Source organism: Lygodium microphyllum, chromosome 18 (genome assembly GCF_053477565.2).
Source record: "Lygodium microphyllum isolate KBCC chromosome 18, Lygodium_microphyllum_v1.1.10, whole genome shotgun sequence".
NCBI classification, from domain to species: domain Eukaryota; kingdom Viridiplantae; phylum Streptophyta; class Polypodiopsida; order Schizaeales; family Lygodiaceae; genus Lygodium; species Lygodium microphyllum.
This window is the reverse complement of record NC_141152.1, coordinates 58,011,867-58,031,081: the sequence shown is the minus strand read 5'-3', so window position 1 is coordinate 58,031,081 and position 19,215 is coordinate 58,011,867. Positions and strand designations below refer to the sequence as shown.

Below are 19,215 nucleotides of genomic sequence, written 5' to 3'. Positions count from 1 at the left end.
TTTTTTAAAAATTCAAATTTTATCAAAATTTTTCTTACCATTTTTTGGATTTTAAATGGATTTTTCAAGAATTAACACATTCAATAAGGTTTTTTCTTTTAAAATAATTGTTTTTCAATTTATGTGAATACTTTTAGTACATGGGACTATTCCAAAAATAGAAAGAAAAGTATGTGTGATTTTCTAGAATTTTATGGAAATTTGTCTTATTTTCAATAATTTTTTGTAATTTCCATGAATTTTTAAAGGTTTTATGATTTTTTTTTGGCAATTTTATAATTGCGTTTTCAATTGAGAAAAATATTCAAAATATTGTAGAGAATTTTTTATTTTAGGGATTTTTTTTTTTTGCAAATGTGAAATTTTTGTTTTTTTCCTTAAAAAATATGTGGGTTTTTAATTATTATTATTATTATTATTTATGATTTTGTTATTATTTATTGGTATTATATGTTTGTTTTTTGGTTTGTGTGTGTGTGTGTGTGTGTGTGTGTGTAGTTGTGTGGTTTTTGTTTTTAAGTTAAATGAGAAATTGGGGAGGGGGGGTTACCTTGGGGGTGGTGTTTGTTTTGGGGGTTAGGCACTTGGGAGGGGGGTATCACAAGGGTGGGTGGGGGACATTGGGGGGAAGGGGTGTACACTAGGCCACGGGTGGGAGGATGGGTACGTGGGGTGAAGGACCACAGGGAGTCAACGGCGCGGCACGACATATGGTGACGATTTGGCAACTACGGCATGATCGATGGCATAGCAACGGATTTCGTTCTATGGCGCATCGGTCAAGTTTGACAGGCGGGCGCGGCGATGTGGCTCACGTGGTGGCGAGGTGGCTACTGTGGTGTGGGTGTGGGATTCGACGATGGCAATGATTCTGCTGATCAATAGGCAGCGCGGTTGCCGAGACGTTCTACACAACGATCATGGGAGCGGCATTTTCGGTCCCATGGCGTGGCTACAAAGGCGCATTCGACACCGTCAAGGGGTAGGGCAACAATTGCGACGAGGGGTGGCCAGGGCATTCGACGAGGGAGCCTTCAACTGCGAGGGCGCATTCAGTGGCGTCCATGGCTGAGGGGGGAGAAGAGGGTAGGATGTGAAGCCTATTGGCTATCCATTGCCTTCTCATGTGAAGGTATCATAGGCCGACTGTCTACAAATAGATGAGCAAAAGAAGGTCGAGATGGCCAAGATTCCATATGCATCCACAATGGGCAGCCTTATGTATGCCATGATAGCCAACCATCTAGATATTTCTTTTGTATTTGGTGTTGTGGCATGTTATATGGCTACACTTGGCAAGAGGCATTGGGATAACGTGAAATATATCATGAGGTAGCTAAAGGGCACTACTAATATGTGCATTTGTTATTGCAGCCAAGAGATATAGGAGTCATGGGGTACACTGACTCTGACTATGCAGGACATGTTGACAATAGGAAGTTTACTTCTGGCTATATATTCACTTTTGCTGAAGGTGCTATTTCATGGATGTCCAGGGTGCAGAAATGCAAGACCCTCTCCACTACTACAGAGGCAGATTATGTTGCAGCCACCACTGAGGCTTGCAAGGAGGCCATCTAGTTAGGCCGTTTGGTTGTTGACCTTGGTACGATAGATGTTATTCTTACACTACATTCGGATTCTCTAAGTGCTATCCAATTAGCCAAGAATCTAGTCTTCCATGTGAAGAAGAAACACATTGAGGTGAGGTATCACTTCATTCATGAGGTCGTTGAGGACAAGACTATTGATCTTGTCAAGATCTCGATTGACTAGAATCCTGCAAACTTGTTCACGAAAAGTCTCTCAGTGGAGTGTTTTTCCTTCCTTAGGAAGATGATGGGCATAGGATGAGATGATGTATTTCCTCATCATGTTGTACCTATGTACACTTGTACTTTTTCTTTTTTTTTCCCTCCTCACTAAGGCAAATTTGCCTTTAAGTGGGAGGTTGTTGGGGATAAAAGTGCCTCTGCTACCTAGCCACTCCTGTATTACTACACTGACAATACCCACGCCTGCACACTACAGGCAGTGGTGGGCGCCCATCGCTATCACTTCATTCTTTATTCTTTCAATGACATTTAAATAAAGGGAAGGCCGGTCACACATTGTGACTATTGGAGTTGCCACGTTTGCTGCTCTCTCTCTCTCTCTCTCTCTCTCTCTCTCTCTCTCTCTCTCTCTCTCTCTCTCTCTCTCTCTCTCTCTCTCTCTCTCTCTCTCATTCCACCATAGCTCTTGCTCTCGCTCGTGCTTCCACTTCAAGGCTCACCTCCCTTCATGAATCGATTAGCTTCAAATGTTAATCTTTAAGCTTATGATATTTATTTAAAACATGAAAACCAACATGGGGAGAGGGTAGGAGGCAATATTTTTTATGCCCCCTAAAATCTGTCATTTCAGCAATTTGGCAATAGTGTGAGAGATGGAACATGCTTTGGGGCATGAGATGCCCAATTTCTTTGCTCCATATTACCACAAACAATGCGAAAAATGATGGAATAAATAAAAAATTCAAAATCAATATTTCTCTCTCCTCTCTTTGCACCTTATTCTTATGGCTTAATCTATGCAAGAGGGGGATGAATTGAAGCAATAGATCTTGGACGTATGATGATGTTGAAGCATTATGGAGTATAAATCAAAGGTTGAGAGGATGCATTAGCAGCCAGGGAAGAGCGTCAATGGCTTCTCGACTTTAAAATGCGTGCGGAACACGTTAGTGCTTGATTTTATCGTTTTATGATTATTCTTTCATGCATAATATGAAAAATGGTTCCAAATGATTGATATGATTTATAGTACTTGAAAAATCAGAATTCTTAGTTAGTTCTTGTTGTTTGTGTAATTAAAATGGAAACTAACACACAATGCAAGAATTACAAGATTTTGGAAAATTTGAGGGTTTTATGAGTTTTCATGGTTCTTTTGGTGTTCATATGGGGTCATAAGGAGTACAATGCTGGTTCTTGGTTCATGCAAGCTCTAGATGTCTGAAGACTAGAAAAACCATTAATAAATAATAAGATAATTTAAGAAAAAATCAAAAAGAAGCAAAAAATAGATTTAACACATGGAAAATTTACAAACAATATGAATATGTATGTGAATGTATGGTGGGGCTAGGGCATGAGGTTTAGTCTCATTTTATCCCCATTTTTTATATTATTTTACATATTGATCACTTTTTATATTAGAAAAATGCATGAAAATACTCTTTACACCTACCAACGAATACAAAATCATAAACTATAGAGAGAAAGGTTGTAGAAAGTTGAATATCATGTGGAATGTTGATTTTATGCATATCTTGACATATAGGATTCATTCGTTATAATCCAAGGAAGGGCAATAGTATGAATTACTTCAGTGGTACTGCCTTAGCAATGACGCACTACATTAGGGTAAACCCATGAAGGAATTGTATGTGCACATCAACACTATTTGATCTAGAATTCTACTTGTTTTTGCACTTTAAGGCATTCACTTTGCATCTGTATTTTATACGTGGTATTAAGAGTATCATCTCATGGATGCATAGCAGTTGTTTTCGAGCGATTGACCTACGTTGAATGTGAGGTTCCATAAGCCATATGTCTAGTCAATTTGTTTCTTTGGGGCTTGATTTGGTGAGGATTCAATTATCTCTTGGAACGAATATTAAAAGCGAGGACTATGTTGTGTATGTGCTTTATGTTGAAACAACACATCCTGGGGATAATCCTTGAGATGTAGGAGAGCCATAGCAGGGCCACAGCAATAAGCTGGGGGGTGATGTTTGTGTATGTGATACAAGGTGTTAGACACTGATATTTTTGGGAACTCCACATTCTTGGAGTTGAACAAGGCAATATGTTGGACTACGCTTTAAAAATAGTGTCTACAAATACATTCTTTGGTTAAATCAGTTCATAGTGTCTATACCTTCTTGGCCACAAGGACGTGGGGTTGTTTAGGTGAGTTTAGGAGGCCTGGCTAGAGCCCTGGAGCCAATGTTAGGCCCATTTTGGTTTTGATAGGAGGTGAGTTTTGGAGCTCTGAGTATTGCATTGCCCCTCAAGTCATGCTTATTATCATCAAAGCTTCTAGTGGATGCACAACCAATTGCACAAGAGCTCCTAGAACCTCCTCCAATGAGCACTTCTAGCACTACTACTTCCTAGAAGGATGCAAGTCCCTCTCATGCCATAGAAATCAAGGGTGTTACCTAGATTTAAGCATCTCATGTAGGCATGAGTAGTACCCTTCTTGGCACACCAAAACATGATAGGTTGATTGGAAAAGAATTTGAGCTAGATATATTACAAGATGTGGTGGACACATTTTCCATCAAGCAAGGATCAGATCCCCCATTGGTGTCATTGTGAAAATTGGTACCAAATGAAGCTATTAGGGTGGTGGGTTCACAAGTTGAGAAGTTTAGTGACATGTTATATGCTTATATCAACAAGGCTACTAGCACCCCCCTCCTTATATCTATCATGTAGCCTAGTTTTGACATGTTGATGGAGGTGACAAATATGGACATGCAAGAGTGGGAGCCTGTATGGGCAATGAAGAATGAGGCATTGGAGAATGCACTTGAAGGCATGTAGTGGGAGGATTTGAAGGGCAACAAATTCATCATCTAGGATAGCAACCACCAATTCAAGGTGTGATATAGTCGCATCCAAAAAGGTATGTTGTAGACACGTAATTGGGGTCATGATAACAACATTTCTTTGCTGTCCACATGGAATCTTGCCATGTTAATGTGTGATGCCAATTTCTAGAGAGAGAGAGAGAGAGAGAGAGAGAGAGAGAGAGCTCCTGATGGCATTCTAGGCTTAAAACAAATAAAGTTTTTTTGTCATGTACTCCTATATCTTTGATTCGATATCTTGTGTAGATGCTAGGCTCAAAGATGGGGTCCATTGTAGAATTGTATGTGAAGAGTTGTGGGAGCTTCAAACTTTATGAACTCTGATCCATTATTTTCTTGCGTGCAAATCCTTTCAGATTTCCTCTAACTCGAACCCATGCATTCAACATCTACCCATAACACATATTCCTAGCCATATACCTAGTTTTAGATATAGAGATCCTTTATTTACATTCTTCTCTATTGACGGGAAGCCTCACACAACAACTAAGATACATCACTCTTAACATGATGAAGAATAGCCCTCTATTGTCTTTCACTCATATCCATACATTAGAACTGATCTGCATACTCTCTGCCCCACAAAGCAGTAGAAGAAAACAAGACAAAAAGAAGGCTCTTATTACCATCATCTGAAACTAAGAATTTGCATCAGCCCATTGACTCTAGCAGCCCTACCATCGTGCTCCTCAGCTCCAATTACTTCAGCTTTACGGTCTCTTTCTTCTAACAAATTGTTCTTCTTCTTCTGAGCTTGAGATTTCTCCCTTCTCTTCAACCTACAAGACTTTTCTTCTCTCTCTCTCTCTCTCTCTCTCTCTCTCTCTCTCTCTCTCTCTCTCTCTCTCTCTCTCTCTCTCTCTCTCTCTCTCTCTCTCTCTCTCTCTCTCTCTCTCTCTCTCTCTCTCTCTCTCTCTCTCTCTCTCTCTCTCTCTCTCTCTCTCTCTCTCTCTCTCTCTCTCTCTCTCTCTCTCTCATTTGTTGTGCTATGTCGAACACTTCTCTTCCCTTCTTCTTTTTTTCTTTTTTTTAAAACTCCTCACATTTTTTCTTTTTTCCCTATTTTTCCAAGTTTTTCCTTGCTTCCCCTTAATTGCTAGATGGCAAATATGCACCTTGCCACGTAAAATTCCAGTCTCAAGGACTCAAAATCGAAAGTGAGAACACATTTTATTCTCTTCTTGCATGAGGGGCATCTCAAAACTGAAATATCACAACCACGTGTCGAACATGTATGACACCACTTGGGATTTCCATTTATCAACCTGACTCCATCTACGGCTAAGTGTTAGAAATATAAAAAAAAGGATATTTGCATGTGTTACCCCACTTGACTTCATGCACCATCATGTCCCCGGTCGCTCATTTTCACTCACCAACATGACTGAGAGCAAGATTGTTGAGAGTCTCTCCCATTACTAATCCTACTATTATTGCCTCTAACTATCAAAACATAAGAGATGTAGGAAGCATTGACATTCTTTTGGTTAACCTCTTCAGCCAAGATTTCACCCTCTACATCCTACAACTATATCCCATGAATAGGCATGTTGGCAACATAGTAGTATGAATGTGTCCCATGATTTAGGCAATATTGTAATTAAGAGGAACAAGGGGAGTAGAGTACCCTTGAATTCAATACCCTACAAAGACAAATGATTGATAATGGAATGAAACTCATTTAAGTGAGCTAACGTAGAAGTGCCCTCCTTCATGCAAAGGTCCATGAGTTGCTTCAGTCAATACATCTAAGAAGTGAGACTCTACTAGTCATAGACAACGTGAATATTTTCCCATAAGTCCCATGTGCACTACCCATCGAAGGAAACATTATAGACCACCTACTTAGAGAGGGACAGTATGATGGTGGACTTACAAAGCTTAGTGAATTTAGCCTAATTCTCTACATCAATAGGTTTGAGCTTGACACCCTTATGTTTCAAATTCCTAACCTATATTTTTGACACTAAAACTTGCCAAATTTGGGCCTTCCAATAGCTATAGTTTGGTGATATCCATCATTTCAATATTAAAGATGGCACTATCACTCAAGTCACCAACCATAATGAAGGCAAACAAGTACACAAATTGTCAAACTAGGCTATTATAATTACTACAAAAAGCCCTAAAACCTCTACTAAAGAAAGCTAAAAAACAAGGGATATTGACCATGTAATGAACTATCCACAAACTCAATGCAAAGAATTGTCAAATAGAGGTGAAATGCTAAAAATGAAGTATAATAGTAAGAAATCAATGCCAAAGATGGACAATCACTAATATAAGACAAACTGCAATTGCTAGGGAATAGCTCCAACTAATAGTGTGTGAATATGTGGTTGGCATCGAGAACTCTCAAAGAATTAGTGTATCAGACTAAGATACATCCTATGGGCATAATCATCATGCATAAAGTGGATCTCATGGGTAATAGAAGAGATAGACTAAAGGCACAACGAACTAAGCAATGTAATGAAAGCTCAATATATAACAACCAAGATACATACATCAATGACAACATCATGAAAGAGATAGGTGCTAGCCCAAGAGTAATGTTAGATCATCCGACTAAGCATCAAATACATACATGAAGCAAAACAAGAGCATGTACATGTCACCAAGTCCCATGATCTCACCAAAAGACCCTCAATCTCAAATGTGTGACGAAATTCTCAATGTAATATTGAAGTGTCAAGTAGTGGCTCCCACTAAAACAAAAGTCCAATGCCATATGAGCAAACAATGCTCAAAACAACATGTGGAAGGTATTCATCATCCAAGATTCAAGTAGCATATATCTAGGAGCATCCAAGTCAAAATGGTTGGCAAAGCATCTATTGTAGCATCCAAGGCAATGACTAATAGACCAATGTCATTTTCTCCAAAATAACTTAATGCAAGTCATATATCATCCATATGAGACATCTAACATCCAAGCGGATATTCCAAGTATCATCCAAGGATAATAGGCATAAATTCTAGGCTAGGTTCAGCCAAGTCCATACCCCGAATGGCAGTCAACACTCGAAGGGAAGTTGGTGCCACATAGGTTGGGTCTCTTTGAGACCGCCATTTGGCCAATCGCTCCTCAGATACTGTCATGATCTGAGCTCCTAGTTCGGCCATTGCAACACGGTTTTCACACCAATGCTGTTCAAATCGACTCCGGCCTGCTGACAATAGCTTTAGTTTCTCAATGTTTACGAGATTTGGTTGGCAGAGCATTTTATTAAATGTCACAGTTAAGCGTAGTTTGTCAGCCTCCTCGTCAGAGATGAGTCACATGTGTTCATGTAAGAGCTTGTTATAGTGCTCGTCAAGATGTTCCTGCTCTTCCTAGGATAAAGGGAAGGGCAAGTAATCTCCAAGCTGCTCTTTAGGGAATACGCGCATGTCTGCCAGGACATAGACACAAGCAAACACCTTGAGCTTAGCATCCAACTCAGTTAAGCATCCTGTGACACTTCTATGTTCGACGAGGGCTTGCTCGGTTGCTATCTCATGCAAGGTTCTAGGAGTTTGCCTAGGCTCTAGCATAGCTGGGGGTTCAGGCCTATATGAGCAAGATTGGTTAACGCTAGGATTGCTCATGCTCTTGGGGTTTCCATGTTTCTCTTGAGGCTTCGTTATTACATCATGGTTCTCCTTGGGTGTGACTGGTGCGAATTCGTCACCCCGTCGTGACAGTGTTGTATCCACTCTTGATTTGTCAATGCGAGTTCTATTGTCAATGGATAGAGTGTTGTAAGTAGCCATTATGGTAACGGTTGCTTTGATTTGTCGAAGCACACGGATGTGTCTGAGGTTTCACCGCTATTAGGAGAGGCATCAGTGGGCTCATTGGTGGATGGACTCGATGCTTTATTCATCAGCTCTCCATAACTCTTCATCCCAATGTCCTTGGGGTCTGCAACCACCTACAACTGTTATTGTTTTCGTTGTTTCCTCCTCTTTTTCTTTGTCAGCGCAGGTGCATCTAACGTCTCAGGACCCTGGGCTATATCGACCATTGATGTGCTTGGTTAGGCCTCAGCATTTCCCTTCTCTAGAGGGTCCTCATGGGACCTAGTCGTGGCCTGCGGAGTAGCCTTGCCAGGTTGCATGGGTACAATTGTCTCCCTTTTGGGGGAGTCTAGTTCTTCCGCCCGTTCCCCTGTGCTTAACTCCTCCAGCCCAGGTTTTAGGTGCTTTGGAAGTGCTGGAGTTGTTAAGGAGGTAGGTCGCGACACCTCCTTCACAGGTAAACCACTAAGGACACATTCCGCAAGGGGCCTTGTCACGGCCAAGGGCTGTGACTGCTGTGATCCTTGATTTGCAATAGTAGCAGCTAGTTCAGTGGACTTGCTACTATTGGTGGATTGTAGTGTCAAGTCCTTAGGGCAATTGGAAGTGGTCGTTGCTCTTAGAGCATTCACTTGCGTAGATCGAGTATCAGTTGAGCTAGCCACGGTGGATTGCACAGGCATATCCTTAGGTTGAGAGCTAAGGGGGGTGTCGTGTCCCACCTCTTGGACATTTGGAAGCTCTGATGTAGGTAGAGATTGGGATCGAGTAGCCGCACTTGACGAGTGTTGTGCTTCCCGTGTCCGTTTAGGGGAAGAGGGTGTAGGAGACTTGGGACTCCTAAGTGGCTTTGACACTGGTTGGGAGATTACTCGTGGCTGTTAGATGATTTTGCTATTTGCTTTATTGAGCATTTAAACTTGCCATGAGCAATGTTGTGCCTATGATGCCTACTATCCTCTTGGGGAATCAAAGGCTCCTTGGGCACTAGTGGCTTTTGCGTATCCTCAATGATTACATCTTATGTCTACTTGTCAAGCACACTAGGCTGAGGATCTACCCTCCAATTGGTCCCGTTGGGTTTCTTGATTTCGACCATGAGGGACTCGGTCACTCCACTATTTTTGACTTGGGACTTGGTTTTTTGTTTAGATCTCCTCCTACGCTTCTTTGCTCTTGATACGTTCTGGCCTTCAGCTGACAAAGAAGGTTTAACAGGGGGTTTTGGTAACCAAATCCATCGATTGCCTGCATAATACCCTTGAGCACGTAGCAACGCTTTGGATATCCATCGTGGCGTTGTGCCGACTCTCCATCGATGCCTTCGTCTATAAGGCTTGGGCTTCTTTTGGGGTCTTCTACGATATTTGTAAGTCCAAAGGCCGTCCTTGCATTGTCTCCTGACCTTCTTGTTTCCGGCATGGCCTCACTCACTGGTTCTCGTTGTTCTTGTGCTTGTATTAACTCTTCCAACAAGTCCTTGCTCTCGTCAGCAGGCTTGACTGTTATGTCAGCACCTTGCTTTCCTTTCCCTCGAGGTTCAATGAGGTCACCCTTGCTAAATGTCGTAACTATCCTCACACCCGGTAGTGTCAGGTGCATCATGTGTGCTACATAGTCAGCCTCACACTTGGTCACCCTTTTGAAGGGTCTTCCTAAGAGGGTTTCTTTCCCGCAACTAGCACTATTTGGAGGAACATGAAGTAGGATAGGCAAGCTTTCCGTTTCAATTGTCGCAAGGACCTTGCACTTCCCCATGAGTGTTTGTGGGCATCCCCCATAAGGGCTAAGAGTTGCACTAGTCGGTGTGAGCTCTGGTTGGCCTAGTAGGGTCCATGATTCATAGGTCAAGATGTTAAAATCTGCTCCTTCATCAATCAGAGCATCAATAGTATGCTCTCTTTTCGTAGTGAGTTTGACCCTAAGATAAGTAGGTGGTACTATGTCTTCATCTTCTGGGTCCTGGCTTGTAAATTTAAGCCTTCTGACAGATGCCCTTGAGTTCCCACTTGCATGACCAGACGTGGATTCTCCACCAATGTCTTGGGTTGTCTGTGCAATGTTGCTCAAGGTACATCTCTCGTCAAGAGTGTCATGTCTAGTCATCTTGGCATTTGTAGCTTGCTGATGTTGTATTTCGCTCTGACTAGACATGGTATGAACACAATGTCTTTGTGTTCTCGTGGTGTGGCCTTTTTTCCCTTAATGGCTAGATTGGCCCATTGATGTTCTAGGGTCTCTGTTTCTCTTTGTTTGGGTATGGGCTTTTGGCTGCTCTTTTGCAAGTGAGAATCCATGCTCATGTAGAGCCATTACTTCACTAGGGTCCAATTTGGAGGACATGTCACGACGTGCATTTTCCCTCCAACCTACTTGGGGGAGGTGCGGAGGGGGCAGATCCCCCTCTGCGGGGGTCCCGGGGGGGCAGTCATCCCCGGCCCGCAGGGCCATGACGGTAAACACCATGCGCAATTTGGAGGACAGTTTATAGCCAAATTTTGAACTACTTGCTCTAAGTTTTAGCCCAGTGAAGGATCTGTGATGTGCCTTTAGCTCTACGAGCCTTTGGGGTCGATTTTGGGGTTTAGATGCATCAAAATTTATGTTCTAGATACCTGTCTGATTTTGACAGTTTTTTGTCTGATTCTCAAATGTCCAATTTTCAGGAGTCCGATTATCAAAATCGAACATCCGATTTTGGGGTGGTCCGATCAGCCTAGTAGTCCGATTTTGGTCACGTCCGATTCTGGGAATCGGATCAAAAAAGTAGTCTGATTTTTGGAGTGGTCTAATTTTGAACTGGTCCGATTCTGAATTGGATTCTGAACTGGTCCGATTCTGGACTGGTCCTGGTCCGACTCGGACGGCCTGGTCCGATTGTGGGTGGTCCGATTATGGATTGGTCTGATTCTAGGTGGTACGATTCTAGGACTCGGACGGCCTGGTCCGAGTCCTAGTCCAATTCTGGGACTCGGACGGCCTGGTCTGACGGCGCGGACGGCGGCCCGCGAGTTGTACGCGATGTCTCTAAGTCAACGTCTACTCCACCGAATCATCCAGCGACACTACAAGAAAATGCCTGACATGCCTAGAATCACTATGGTGCTCGAATCAAACGGCACTCCAAGGATCTGTGCCCCTATTTCCCTATTTTAGCCTGTTATACAACAACAGAAAACCCTACTGTTTGCTTTTTTTTTCTTTGTTTTTTCCTATCCTAAATGCATACAAATCACAAAGCAATCACCTATACTGCTCCAACATGCTTTTCCAAATCCAAAAAACCAAAAACCTACTTGCTAAGGAGATCGAATACCTTTTCAAACTCCCTCGCTTCCTACCTATCTACCTCAAGCACCGGTTCGAGGAAAACCCTACTCCAATGCTCAATTCGAAACGTGCAAGCGCTCAAGGCTTGAATCCGTTGGTCCCGTCAATGGAACCAAAATGTGGGAACTCTCACTCAACCGCCAAGACCCACGGACCGCTTATTGTTTCAAGCGTTCCAAGCTGAGCACTAATGGCTACCTCTCACATAGCCGACGCGCCATCCATATCTATGGGTGTAGTGAGCTTACCTCCATGCCGATCGAGTTACCTCCTCTCCCGCACACACCGATAGCTCCACGATCCAAGTGCAAGCTTCAAGAAAGCTCCATCCTCAAGCTCCACGCTCCAAGCTCCATTGCCGCGAGCAAGACAAGAGAAGAGAAGAGAAGAGAAGAAGAGAGGAGAAGATGGAGAGCTTCTCTTCCTCGGTCCCTCACCCTCACACACTCACTCGCTCACACTCTCACACTCCCTCTCTCAAGCACAAGCTCAAGCAAGCAAGAACAAGAAGAAGAAGAAGAAGAGGAGAGCCACTTTTTTCCACACACAAGAATGAGCTTTTCATTCACTTTTCAACTTTATATACAAAACCCTAAATCCCTTTTGGGCGGTCATCCCCTTTTCCCCTTTTTTACATGGCCGGCCGTAGCCTAGGCCCCTTTTTCCCATTGTCATTCTATCTTCCTAGCTTCCTTTCCACTGCCCATCTACATTTACAAATTTCACGGGTGAGAGCCTGTTGGCGCTCCTTGAATTAAACCATGATGCGCTTGCGCTCTTTTACAAAAGTTTTGACTTGCGCTTTTCCTTGTGCGCCTTTCTCCTTTATTTAGGACTCTTCTCCTTGTGCGTCTTTGTCTTCCGTTTCTCTTTGTCTTGGCCTTTGTATTTGTCTTCTGCTTTAGCTTTTCTGGATTTTCCACCTTCGTTCGTTTGAGGGTTAACACAGATTATTAGTGCAAACGGGTTAGAGATACACTTCTTTTTGGGCATAGGCTCAATACAAGGGCTCAATAGATAGCTGGCTATGTGAAAGGTAGAGCAGAGGACCAAGCAAAGGCAAGAGTAAGAAATCTACAAAATGCATGCGGAGTCCAATTTGGAGAAGCTATTGCAATAACCATTTACGATGTGAGGATCAAGTATTATGCATTAACCTATTAAGGGTGTGGGCATTAAGTACCAAGTTCTTTTGCATTAACGTGCTATATTTTTTAGCTTTGTTTTGGATGGATCCCTATCGGGACATCATTTCGGGCACTGCCAAGACATGTGCTTATTTCTAGGGGTTTAATAAAAACTAATAATAAAGTATTGCTAGCTTAGAATAGCCATATATATTCGGTCCATTGATTCCCACCCTCTATTGATCAATCTGGGCCATTGATCCTCATGGGAGATAGTGTTTTGGCCACAACTGTTATCAAGAAAAAGGGAGATAGAAATTAGAATCCTAAAAAGAGGTGTCTATATCATTATGGGTCTATCATTTAAAGCGGTACCATTAAGCATATATGTGCAAAAAAATTAAGATTTAGGGTGTGACTTTTACGATCTTGCATTTGTTGCATTTGCTCTTGCTTGCTCCTACTTTAGGCCTAATCAATCAGCCTTGCTTTGATGTGATAGATCAAGGAACCAACCCATCCAATGATGGACACTGGCTCTTCGTGCAAGTTGCCATCCAATGTGGACTCCTAACTTTGTGCTATTTCTAATTTTTTGAGAGCGGTAAGTAAGAGGGGCCTCCATGAAGCGATGAGTTATCTTATTGTTCTTTGCTAGCTGCAAAGCCCCCCTAGGCCTTGAATATACTTGAACATAGTGCAAGTCACCACTAAGCACGGGAGGCTTCTCCCTAGACTAAAGAGCTCCCACATCACTTGGCTATGACATCATGTCCACTTGAACACTATATGGGTCACTAGCGAGTGAGGGAGGCCCCTCACTAGGGAGATGAGTAAAGAGCATCACTTGGTGTTAACCTTCATGTGCACTTGAACATAGTATGGGTCACTACCACAAGCAAAGGAGGCTTCTCCCTAGACTTAAGAGCTCCTACATTGCTTGGTTTTGACCCTTATGTGTGATGAATTTTGTATGGGTCACATGGATCACCATCAAGCAATGGAGGCTTTTCCCTAGGCTTAAGAGCTCCCACATCACTTGATGTTGACTCTCGTATATGCACTTGAATGCCATATGGTTCACATGGGTCATCATTGAACAAGGGAGACTTCTCCCGAGGCTTCAAAGATTCCACATCGCTTAGTTTTGACCCTCGTATATGCAAAACATAATATGGATCACCACCAAGAAAAGGAGACTTCTTCCTAGACTTAAGAGCTTCCACATTTCTTGGTTTTGACCCTCGTATGCACTTGAATATATATCATCACCAAGCAAATGAGGCTTCTCTCTAGGTGCATAAGACCTCCCACATTACTTGGTTTTGATCCTCGTGTGTACTGAACACCATATGGATTAGCATTGAGCAAGGGAGGCTTCTCCCTAGGATTAAGAGCTCTCATATCACTTGTTTTGACCCTCGTGTGTGTATTAAAAGTTGTATGGATCACCACAAAGTGAGAGTGTCTTTTCCCTAGGTTTACGAATCCTGATATCACTTGGTGTTGATTCTTGTGTACAATGAATGTTGTATGGATCACCAAAGAGCAAGGGAGCCTTCTCCTTGGGCTTAAGGATACCTAGATCACTTGGTATTTGACCTTTGTGCATCCTTTAACATAGTATGGATCACCACCAAGCAGAGGCTTCTCCTTATGAGAGCTGATTTTTGAAGCCAATTTAAAGTTGAAAAAAGACCTCAGGAGGCATAAAAGAGCAAAATTTCATGGAAAATGAAACAGTTGTAGATCAAAGAGTTGGAGTTTTCCTAGATGCATTTTGATGCGGTGAACCCAACACAAGTCTATGTTTGTCAATCGGAGGTTGTTTGACCCCCCATTTAATCCCTGTAAGGTTTGGTAGTATGAAGTAGCTACTGGATCTAAGAAGCAAAATGTATGTGGGAATGGCCAAGTTTATAGATTTCGATACCACAAAGCCAATGTCCAGTCCATTCGCAATTTTGAGCTCATTGGGCCCTCTGTCTAGGGCTAAAACCACTTTTAGGCAGTGTGTGAACATGCAAAAACTGAACTAATTAAATTCTAAGTTAATGATTAACCTAAGAGCTTAAATAAAAAAAGTTTTTTTAGCATGGAGGAACTGACTAGCTCTCACCCAGCACTTGAACAAGCACAAAACTAGGGTACCAAGAGCAGCAAAGTATATGCTTGGAGCTTTGTTCCTTACCATGAAACATGCAAACACACCTCTCTTGCACTAAAAATGCACACACACAAAAGACTCAACACAATCTCACACTGACCAAGAAACAAGATCAGGAGGCTCCGCTTTCAAGCTCACACACCAAGAATCCATAGTTGCAACACAAATATGAGAGAAAATAGAGGATGAACAAAGAGAGTTTGAAAAAGAGGGAAGAAGAAAGTTAAAGAGACCACAATCTGCCATGCTCCAACCTCTTCAACCACTTTTTCCCAAGAACCCCAATTGCACCCTTTTGAACCTTTATTAAATCAAATATTTTTTAGCATACATAAAGACTAAGGTAGGATCCTTATGTGTTGCATGTATTCTAGGTAAGATTCCCAAGGTTTTAAAATAAAGGAACATATGCAATAGCTTTTATAGCTCGAGCCAAGCATTTACAATGCACCAAAACATATATCAATGAAGTACAATGAATGTGCACATAGCATATAATTTTCAAATAAAATAAAAGATTTGTCGATGAAGAGTCCCAATCTTTTAGCCTTTTTGGTGAGAAAAGTAGAGGCTATCATTCCTCCCACACTTGAATGGTGAGCTCCTGCGAATCAAAGAACCATGGTACACTTCCCTTTTAAGCTTTAGAAAACTTTTCCACTCTTGTTTATCTTCCATTCTTTTACACTTCCATGGATCATTTGTCCACTTCCTCAACCTCTATCTCTTGTATTTGACTTCTTTTTTCACTTCACACAATTTACTTCAATAAATAATGAATGATAAGGAAGAAATACCATGCCACTTTGTTATTGGAACAAACACCATCTCCATGAAGAAGGAACACAAAAATTCCACCACTTCAACACCAAAAAGGTGTAAAACTTGCAAAAGATCAACTTGAAGCACTCCCACTCTTAATATTTATATTTGATGTTCTCCCACCCGTGTGTTTAAAAAGCTTGGCATAGTTAAAGAAAAGGAAATACCACTAAGAAGGCTCAAAGTGCATTTGCGTATGAACTAGTTTCTCTTTTTCTTTGAAGGTTCAAACCTTATGGTTTTTTTCTATTCTTTTCTTTTTCAAAATCTTATCTTTTGTTTTTTTTTTTCTCTTCTCATCATTGTGCAAGCAGTCAAGTGTATGATGAAGATGAAGAATATTGTTGATGCACCATGAGAGCAAGAAAGCTTCAAATCTGCCATAGATGAAGGTTGTTGATGTAGATTAGGAAATCTGCCATCGTGGGAAGCATAGGGAAGTATAGGCCAAGTAGCCATAATCCTGGTTAAGGGACACGAAATGGAGGTCATTGTCTGCATTGAGGAGCCCAAATTCAAACAAATGGGGGAAAGCAAACTCTTTGTTTGATGTGCAGCTGTCTCTTTTTCTCTTCATCTATCTTCTTCCTCATCCATTTACCTTGCATGCCCTGAGGTTGCAGATGCAGGCCTCTAAGAACTTGCCTTCCTCCATACCCTCGCCATCTTCTTTCTTCTCCATTTTGCTACAGATTTTTTTGGCTTCTTTGTCAAGCAAACCTCTTTCTCTTTCTTCATCTCGATTTTTTGCTCTCTAATTGCAATTAGCTTTTAGAGCAGATTGGAATGAGTTCTTGGTTGCTAGCTCATTTAGTCACATATGAGAGGATGGGCTTCTTGTTCTTCCTCTGCTCACAAAGTGCTTTATTTATTCCTTCCTCCTCTTGTATGTTCAACCGCTCGGGAGCCTTCAATCATAGAAAAGATGACATCGAAAGCATGTTCTTGGCGATTGAGAGGATACGAAACTGGGAGAATTGTTCAAATAGGGAAAAGGAAGGCAGGCTACCTTGCGAGCACTTCACTGCACCATCCACGATGAGGGACTGCACAGACGAGGGATCTTCACCGCACAGGTGGTCTCGACAGCACGCTCCCACGCCTCATCCATGGAACCCTACTTTGAGACTATGCCAAATTAAATAAAACCATAGCCACAACCACCAAGAGATCTCCTCTTATTCTTTGTTTTGCAAGCAGCCAAAATCATCCCATTCTGGTGTTGTAGATCTCAAGGCTAGCCCGGTCCCAACAATGGAACCAAGAATGATTGGCTCTCACCCAGCACTCAAACAAGCACAAAACCAAGCACTCAAACAAGCACAAAACCAAGGTACCGAGCAGCAAAGTATATGCTTGGAGCTTTGCTCCTCACCATGAAACCTACAAAAACACCTCTCTTGCACTAAAAATGCACACATGCAAAAGACTCAAGACAATCCCACACTGACCAAGAAACAAGATCAGGAGGCTCCTCTTTCAAGCTGACACACTAAGAATCCATAATTGCAGCACAAATATGAGAGAAAACAAGGATGGACAAAGAGAGTTTGAAAAAGAGGGAAGAAGGAAGTTAAAGAGACACCACAATCTGCCATGCTTCAACCTCCTCACCCACTTTTTCCCAAGAACCCCAATTGCACCCTTTTGAACCTTTATTAAATCAAATATTTTTGAGCATACATAAAGACTAAGGTAGGAGCCTTATGTGTTGCATGTATTCTCGGCAAGATTCCTAAGGTTTTAAAATAAAGGAACATATGCAATGGCTTTTATAGCTCAAGCCAAGCATTTACAATGCACCAAAACATATATCAATGAAGTACCATGAATGTGCACATAGCATATAATTTTCAGATAAAATAAAAGATTTTTCGATGAAGGGTCCCAATCTTTTAGCCTTTTTGGTGACAAAATCGGAGGCTATCAAGAACAGAGGGAGGGGGGTGCATTTTTTTAACGCCCCTTCGATTCATCAAGTATGGCTTTTTGATTCGGGCAAGATCATCAGAGATGGAAGTTATATCCCTAATCTACACGTTGAAGGCCTCAAGCTGACTCTATGCACATGCAATATGATGCAATGAATGAAAATCTCTTATTTCAATCTTTCTCTCTCCTTTCTGCACCTTGTTCCCATGGCTCAATCTATGTGAGAGAGGGGTGGGCTGAAGCGATAGATTTTAGGTGTGTGATGATGCTAAAGTGTTATGGAGCGTAAATCAAAGGTTGGGATACATCAACGGCCATGGAAGAGTGCTAATGGCTTCTAACTTTGAAATACGTGTGGATTTGTATTAAACTAGACGTGTAACTGCTCAATTTTACCGTTTTATGATATGAATCTTTTTCACATATTATGGGAAATGGTCTAGAATGTTTGAATATGATTTTTAGTGCCTCAAAAATTGAAATTCTTGATTATTACTTCTTGCTATTTGTAAAATTAAAATGAAAATCAAGAAAATCTGCAGTGCAAAAATTGCAAGATTTTGAAAAATTTGAGAATTTTATGTGTTTTCATGGTTCTTTTGGTATTCACATGGGATCATATGAAGTATAATGCTAATTCTTGGTTTATGCAAGCTCTATATATTTGAAAATAAGTAATACTAATAATAAATAATGATATAAATCAAAAAATCAAGAAAATTGGATTTTATATGAAAAAATAGCTTTTATGTGCCAAAAATTTACAAAAAAAAATATGAATGTCTCTGTGAGTGTATGGTGGGGCCAAGGCATGAGGTTTAGCCTCAATCTATCCCCATTTTTATGTTAAATTACATATTTACTACTTTTTATATATAAAAAACATATGAAAAATTCTCTTTATACCTACCAACGAATGCAAAACCATAAATGGTAGGGGGAAAGGGTTATGAGGAGTTAAGAATCCATTGAAATCTGATTTTATGCATAACTTGACATATATGATTCGTTCATTTTAAGTCTTTAAAGAAGGGCAGTAGCACGAATTACTTCGGTGCTATCTTAGCAAGACATATCACTTTAGGGTGAAATCATAAAAAGAATTACGCGTGCACAATCCACATTGTTTGATCTATAAGTTTACATATTTCTTCACTTAAGGGCATTCACCTCTGCATTGCATTACATATACATGGTATCAGAGAAACAAATCCCAAATCCTAGAAGCATTGCACTTGATTGTTTACAATCATTGACTTGCATTGAGAGCGTAAGGAGTCCCATGATATAGGATAGTACATTCGTTTCCTTTGGGACCTAATTTGGTAAGGATCATATTATCTCCTAGGACGCTTTATAAAAAAATCGAGAGGACTATGCTGCATATGTGCTATATGTTTGGATGGTAC

The 19,215-nt window shown here is 41.3% G+C and overlaps 1 long non-coding RNA gene across 1 annotated transcript; it reads right to left on the bottom strand.

The window, feature by feature from the left end:
* Positions 1 to 15,299: 15,299 nt before the first annotated feature.
* LOC148020921 (uncharacterized) lies at positions 15,300 to 17,464 on the bottom strand. Its single transcript, XR_015694756.1, has 3 exons — positions 16,884 to 17,464; positions 15,850 to 16,782; positions 15,300 to 15,656 (listed from the first exon to the last, which is right to left on the bottom strand). It is a non-coding gene; the product is annotated as an uncharacterized LOC148020921 (long non-coding RNA).
* Between the last annotated feature and the right edge of the window lie 1,751 nt (positions 17,465 to 19,215).